Consider the following 7901-nt stretch of genomic DNA (forward strand, 5'->3'; position numbering starts at 1 on the left):
TGAATCTGTGGAATTCGCTGCCTCAGAGAGCTGTAGAAGCTGGGACATTGAATACAGTTAAGACAGAAACAGACATTTTCTTAAAAGATAAGGGAATAAGGGGTTATGGGGAGCGGGCGGGGAAGTGGAGCTGATTCCATGATAAGATCAACCATGATCTTATTGAATAGCGGAGCAGGCTCGAGGGGCCATAGGGCCTACTGCTGCTCCTATTTCTTATGATACTTATAAATAGAGAAATAGAATATAATGCAAAGAGATCATGCTCTAAAGTTATAAATCACTGGTTCAGCCTCAGCTGCAATATTGTGATAATTCGGGGCGCTACACATCAGGAAAGATGTAAAACATTAGAAAGGGTAGAGAGAAGGTTCACGATGGATGAGGGAATTTAGTTATGTGGAGAGGTTGGAAAAGTTAATTCTGATCTCCTTGGAACAGAGCACGCTAAGTGGTAACCTAATGCACGTTTACAAGATGGTGAGAGGTATTGATAAAGAAGATAGAGGAAACCTATTCCCTCTGGTCAAGGGATCAATAACTAGAGGTCATAGATTCAAATCATTGGATCAAAAGATCTGGAGGGGAGCCGAGGAGATTTTTTCATTGGGTTGTTGGTGTCTAGAAAGCTCTACCTATAAAGATGCTGGAAGCTCATTCTATAAATAATTTTAAAATGGATTTGTGCAAGTACATGAGGAAGAGGAACTGGCTGGGTTGCGGACAAAATGCGTGGTGGGGAGGGCAGGATTGAGCATAACTGCTCATTCAAGGAGCCAGTACAGGCACGACGGGCCTAATCACCTACTGTGCTGTTTGATACAATAAGAGTGGGACTCCTGACCATTCACACTATATCCCATTCCCACTGATATACAATCCCGTGATTCACATTTCTGCAGAAGTTAAGCCCCACTGGCTATTTCAAAGATTGATCCATAGAACCTCTACTATCGTACAACCAGTATCGTGTGTGATTTGTAATGAGATGTCGATAGTACAGGGCAGGCTTGAGTGTATTGACCATTGGAGGGAAAAGATCGACTTCATAGAAAACGCCATATTCAGTAAATATTAGTTTCCAGTGAGAATTTGGAATTTGTCTCGGGTTTTGGTCACTTCAAGCGAGGTTTCCATTAACTGGGTTTTAATTTCCACACCTCTGTTGAAGCTGTGAAGGAATTCTTATATATTTTACTGAATAGCAAAGGGGTATTTAGAAGATGTATTTTCACAATACAACTAATACTGAGAACCATTTTCTGTCCATTCTAATTGAAGGTGTTCAATGGAAACACAAGAAAACACTTCGGGTACAAATTGAAACACTAATAGAGAACACTATCCTAATAAGGGAGAAAGTTAAGATTTTCGAGCTGGTTGATCGATGCGCTGAGCTATGGGTCACTTCTACTGTTCGACACATCGGACAGTTGTAGGAAATGAACTGCTGGCAAGAGGCCGGGACCATGAAGATTGGAGAGAGAAAAATCTCCGAAGTGAACTGGAAAAAATCCGAACTGATCAATTGTTCCAGAGCAGTTTTTCTCAGAGGCACAGTGTGCTTCAGAAAATGAAAACTTTGATCCATCGACCCAATTCTGGGAGATCAGGAGCAGTGAGCTGGGTCTTGGGGTGTTCAGCAGTAGTGAGTGGCGTCCCGGGGAATGAAAAAACAACACTTGTACAAAAGAGTGTTCATGACTGGGCCACTGGGAAAATATACCCACACTTTCAATTTGTTTTCAGTTTTATATTCCAGAATTTGAACGCTATTAACTGTAGATTAAATCTGAGGAATCTGATACATATCAGTGTCAATACTTTGGGAATATTCTGAGAGAGCTCTGGAAGAATCTAGAGGGATTGCTGTTTATAGTCGATGGTTTGAATGAATTCAAGGACAGTATCGATTTTGCTGACAATCGGAGAAACACAGAACCTCAGCACAGGTGCACAGATCCCGAAACTGGTGTGAAGTGTCTGACATTGTATACAGTTTAATACAGCACAAGCTGCTCCCAGGATGTTCAGTGCGAGTGACCAGCAGCCCCACTGCATTATATTTATTGGAAAAGGCTGAGGTCAGTGTCTGGGCTGAAATCCTGGGATTTGTTGGTGAAGAACGGAAGGAATATTTCAACAAGTGTTTTGAGGAACAGACGTTGGCAGCAGCTGTTTGGAGGAAAACGAGATCCTGTACACCATGTGCTACAACCCTTCCTACTCATGGATCCTCGGTCTGTCACTGGACCCCTTCTTTACACAAAGAGACATGAAGCAGCAGCGAGTTCCCAAGACCATCAACCAACTGTATTCATATTATATCTATATTCTGAAAAACCACAGCCGCGAGACTGCAAGCTCCTGTGATGTGTTACTGAAGCTCGGTGAGATGGCTTTCACAGGAGTCTCCAAGAAGAAGATTGGGTTTAGAAATGAAGATTTGATCAAGGACAATATGCAACCTTCCCAGTTCCTTTATGGGTTCATGATAGAGCTTTTGGAGAGAGATGATTCTGCCCAGAGCGTGGTGTATACATTCCCGCACCTCACCATCCAAGAGTTTGTAGCTGCACTCGCACAATTCCTGACTACAGATCCCGGGGACATCTGGAAACTGCTCAGTAAATCCCACAGCAAAGAAGATGGGCGATTTGAGATGTTTCTCCGTTTTGCTGCTGGTCTCTCCTCCCCACACTCAGCGCGGCTCCTGGAGGAGTTTCTGGGTCCATTTCTTCATCAAACCTGCCGAATGATTGACTGGGTGAAGGAGAAGGTTGAAGGGCAGATTGGGAACACAGAGAGCGATGCTGGTAAAAGGAACCTCCTGAACATATTCCATTACCGTTTTGAGTCTCAGAATACAGCACTCGCTCGGCTCACAGTGGGATCTATGGAAATACTTAGATTTCGTGGATTGCCACTGACCCCGATTGACTGTGTGGTCCTGTTTCATGTCATTGGGCTCTGTAATACAATCAAAGACCTCGATCTGGAGTGATGCTCCATTCAGTGTGAAGGACTCCAGCGCTGGGACCCGTACTGCACAAATTACGGGAGTTGGGGTAACTGTTTATTTATTTCTGCCGTTGTTAGTTCCGTTGTTGAGCAGTCATTGGCTACAGTAATGATTCATTATTAAAGAAAACCTTCCAGTTAAGCCATAGAGGGAGACGGTGATAAACACGTCGCAAAGAAATAACAGGACGAGGGTAAAATTCCAAGGCGGAAAATGAGTATGGAGCCTTTGCGAGCAAGTGGTGATGTTACACTACTTATCAGTGACTGAAAGAGTTTGATAAGGAAATTATGGCGGGAAATTCCATTACAGGGATTGGCAATGGACAGCAGAAAATAGACACATGGTCAGGTTCAACACCATTGCAAATAAAAATATTTAAAATTCTAAAATACGTTGCTATATCCATTGTAAACTGTATACAAATCACGAGATAGAATTAGTCTTGTATATTATAATGAATGATCCAATGTCAGGCAAAATGTCTTGGCTTTCGAAAATGAGGTAAAAGGACATCTCCATGTCTAATTATTGCAAATTGTTTCCAATCCTGTTAATTAAATAAAGAATGCTGTCGTTGTTTCAAACTTCAAAGCTCCACCATTGTCCGGTTATGTCGCAGGATACAGTCATGCACAGGACGACTGGGGGGAATTTTCGCCAGGCTGGTTTTTGCACACAATGCACAGTTACTGGTAAAATCACGGGTGATGATCACTGAATTTTCTGCTAATCTGCCCCCTGGGCAAAGATCTGTCGGGAGCAAGGATGTTCCTCAAAATATAGCAATACCTGAATCTGAAATCAAAGTAGAGCCAGGTTAATGGGTCAAAAATGAGAGACTCCCCTATAAATTAGGATTACAGGGACATTTAAAACTTATAATGGGACAGAATAAACTCTTTTTGTTCCATAAAATCCTGGGAGAAGGATTTTTCAGCAGCATTTAGCGCCGTTTTACACTATAACTCACCCTGAGATATTATACAGAATAATATAATGCACAGAATACAATGTACAGGGAATCGCCGCTTCATCATTGAATTCGGGGAAAATCACCCCATTCCCATAAAATCCGTATATAATTGGTGGTCGATCCAATATCGTCCATTATACTGTGTCGACAAAAATTCAAAGTACCCCAACTGAGTTTAATTTTGAGCCAGTATACTGTCTGCAATATTTTCCTGATTTTGGTTCCATGTTTCCTCTAATATGGGAGCGACAAAATTAGAATCACGACCGGAGTTTGACCCAATGTTTCCCACATTACAACTGTCACTACACTCCAAAAGTTCTTCATTGGCTGTAAAGCTCTTTGAGACGTCCAATGGTCGTAAATGGCGCAATACAAATGCAAATCTTTCTTTCAATGTGTTTCTCACTCTTTGTCTGTGTTGAGTCTGCAAAATAATAAACTGGGAGATTCAGGAGTGAAGCTGCTGTCTTTGGCTCTGAGGAACCCGGGCTGTAAAATACAGAAACTGCAGTAAGTACCAGACTGTGTGAGATTGTGTTTATAATAACTGGATGTCTGACACTGAAAATCATTATTAATAAACACTGTACATTATTAGTATCATTAATAGTATTATTAATAATCACTGCATATTATTAGTCTCAGTATTAGTGTTATTAACATCCATCATTAGTATCAGTAATAGTGTTATTAGTAAACACTGTATATTATGAGCACCATTAATAGAGTAATAAAACAACGTACATTAATGTCAGTACTAATTGATGAAACACTGTACATAATTATTATATCAGTAATAGTGTTATTAATAATAACACACAGTGTTTATTAATATCAGTAATAGAGTTATGAAACACTAAATTATTATAAATATCAGGAATAAGAACATAAGAACATGAGAAATAGGAGCAGGAGTAGGCTATTTGGCCCCTCGAGCCTGCTCCGCCATTTAATGAGATCATGGCTGAAACATAGCAAAATAGAAACAAAGAAAATAGGTGCAGGAGTAGGCCATTCGGCACGTCGAGCCTGTACCACCATTCAATAAGATCATGGCTGATCATTCACCTCGGTACCCCCTTCCTGCTTTCTCTCCATACCCCTTGATCATACCCGTTGGCCATATCTAACTCCCTCTTGAATATATCGAACGAAATGTCATCAACAACTCTCTGCAGTAGACAATTCCACAGGTTAAAAATTCTCTGAGTGAAGAAGTTTCTCCTCATCTCGGTCCTAAATAGCTTACCCCTTATCCTTAGACTGTGACCCCTGCTTCTGGACTCCCCCAACATCAGGAACATTCTTCGTGCATCTAACCTGTCCAGTCCCCTCAGAATTTTATATGTTTCTGAGATCCCCTCTCATTCTTCTAAACGCCAGTGAATACAGTCCAGTCGATCCAGTCTCTGCCCCATATGTCAGTCCTGCCATCCCGGGAATCAGTCTGGCGAACCTTCGATGCACTCCCTCAATAGCAAGGACGTCCTTCCTCAGATTAGGAGCCCAACACTGAACACAATATTCCAGCTGAGGCCTCACAAAGGCCTTGTGCAACTGCAGTAAGACCTCCCTTCCCCTATACTCAAATCCCTTAGCTGTGAAACCAAGATCCCATTTGCCTTCTTAATCGCCTGCTGCACCTGTGTGCCAACATTCAATAACTGATGTATCATGACACCGGGTCCCATTGCACCTTCCCTTTTCCTAATATGCCGCCATTCAGATAATATTCTGCCTTCATGTTTTTGCCACCAAAGTGGATAACCTTACATTTATGAACATTATACTGCAACTGCCATACATTTGCCAACTCACTTAACCTATCTAATCAACCTGCGGCCTCCTAGCATCCTCCTTACAGCTCACACCGCCACGCAGCGTGGTGTCATTTGCAAACCTGGAGATATTACTCTGAATTCCTTCATCTAAATCATGGATGTATATTGTAAATAGCTGAGGTGCCAATACTGAGCCCTATGGCAAGCCACTAGTCACTGCCTGCCATTCGGCAAAGGATCTGTTGATCCCGACTCTCTGTTTCCTGTCTGCCAACCAGTCCTTTACCCACGTCAATACATTACCGCCAATACCATGTGCTTTGATTTTGCACACCAATCTCTTGTGTGGGACATTGTCAAAAGCCTTTTGAAAGTCGAAATACACCACATCCACTGGTTCTCCCTTGTCCACTCTACTACTTACATCCTCACAAAATTCTAGAAGATCTGTCAAGCATGACTTCTCTTTCATAAATCCATGCTGACTTGGACCGATCCTGTCACTGCTTTCCAGATGCGCTGTTATATCATCTGTAATAATTGATTCCAACATTTTCCCCACGACTGATGTCAGGCTAACCGGTCTATAATTCCCTGTTTTCTCTGTCCCTCCTTTCTTAAAAAGTGGTGTGACATTAGCTACCCTCCAGTCCATAGGAACTGATCCAGAGTCGATAGACTGTTGGAAAATGATCACCAATGCAGCCACTATTTCTCGGGTCAATTCCTTAAGTACTCTGGGATGCAGACTATCAGGCCTTGGAGATTTATCGGCCTTCAATCCCATCAATTTCCCTAATATAATTTACTGACTAATAAAGATTTCCTTCAGTTCCTCCTTCTCGCTAGACCCACAGTCCCCTAGTATTTCCTTCGTGAAGACAGAACCAAAGTATTTGTTCAATTGGTCTGCCATTTCTCTGTTCCCCCATTTTAAATTCACCTGATTCTGACTGCAAGGGACCTACGTTTGTCTTCACTGATCTTTTTCTCTTCACATATCTATAGAAGCTTTTGCAGTCAGTTTTTATGTTGCCAGCAAGCTTCCTCTCATACTCTATTTTCCCCCTCCTAATTAAACACTTTGTCCTCCTCTACTGAATTCTAAATTTCTCCCAGATTTGCTGCATTTTCTGGCCAATGTATATGCCTCTTCCTTGGATTTAACACTCTCCATAATTTCCCTTCATAGCCACGGATGAGCCACCTTCCCCATTTTGTTTTTAGTCTAGACAGGGATGTACAATTGTTGAAGTTCATCCATGTGATCTTTAAATGTTTGCCATTGCCTATCCGCCGTCAACCCTTTACGTATCATTCGCCAGTCTATTATAGTCAATTCGCATCTCATACTTTTGAAATTACCTTTCCTTAGGGTCAGGACACTAGTCTCTGAATGAACAGTGTCACTCTCCAGCTTAATAAAGAATTCTACCAAATTATGGTCACTCTTCCCCAAGGGCCTCGCACAACAAGATTACTAATTTGTCCTTTCTCGTTACACATCACCCAGTCGAGGATGGCCAGCCCACTAGTTGGTTCCTTGACATATTGGTCTAGAAAACCATCCCTAATACACTCCAGGAAATGCTCCTCCACCGTACTGCCACCAGTTTGGTTAGCCCAATCTATATGTCGATTAAAGTCGCCCATGCTAACTGCTGTACCTTTATTGCACGCATCCCTAATTTCTTGTTTGCTGCTGTCCCCAACCTCATTACTACTGTTTGGTGGTCTGTACACAACTCCCACTAGCATTTTCTGCCCTTTGGTATTCCGCAGCTCCACATCATCCAAGCTAATGTCCTTCCTTATTATTACGTTAATTTCCTCTTTAACTAGTAATGCTACCCCATCTCCATTTCCTTTCTGTCTATCCTGCCTCAATGTTCAATACCCCTTGATGTTGAGTTCCCATCCTTGGTCACCCGAGATTCATATCTTCGTAATCCCAGTTATATCATATTCATTAACAGCTGCCTGCGCAGTTAATTTATCCACCTTATTACGAATACTCCTCGAATTGAGGCACAGATCCGTCAGGCTTGTCTTTTTCACACATTTTGTCCCTTTTTACTTTTGCTATAATGTGGCCCTTTTTGATTTTTGCCTTATGTTT

This window comes from Pristiophorus japonicus, chromosome 9 (genome assembly GCF_044704955.1).
Source record: "Pristiophorus japonicus isolate sPriJap1 chromosome 9, sPriJap1.hap1, whole genome shotgun sequence".
In the NCBI taxonomy this organism is placed as follows: domain Eukaryota; kingdom Metazoa; phylum Chordata; class Chondrichthyes; family Pristiophoridae; genus Pristiophorus; species Pristiophorus japonicus.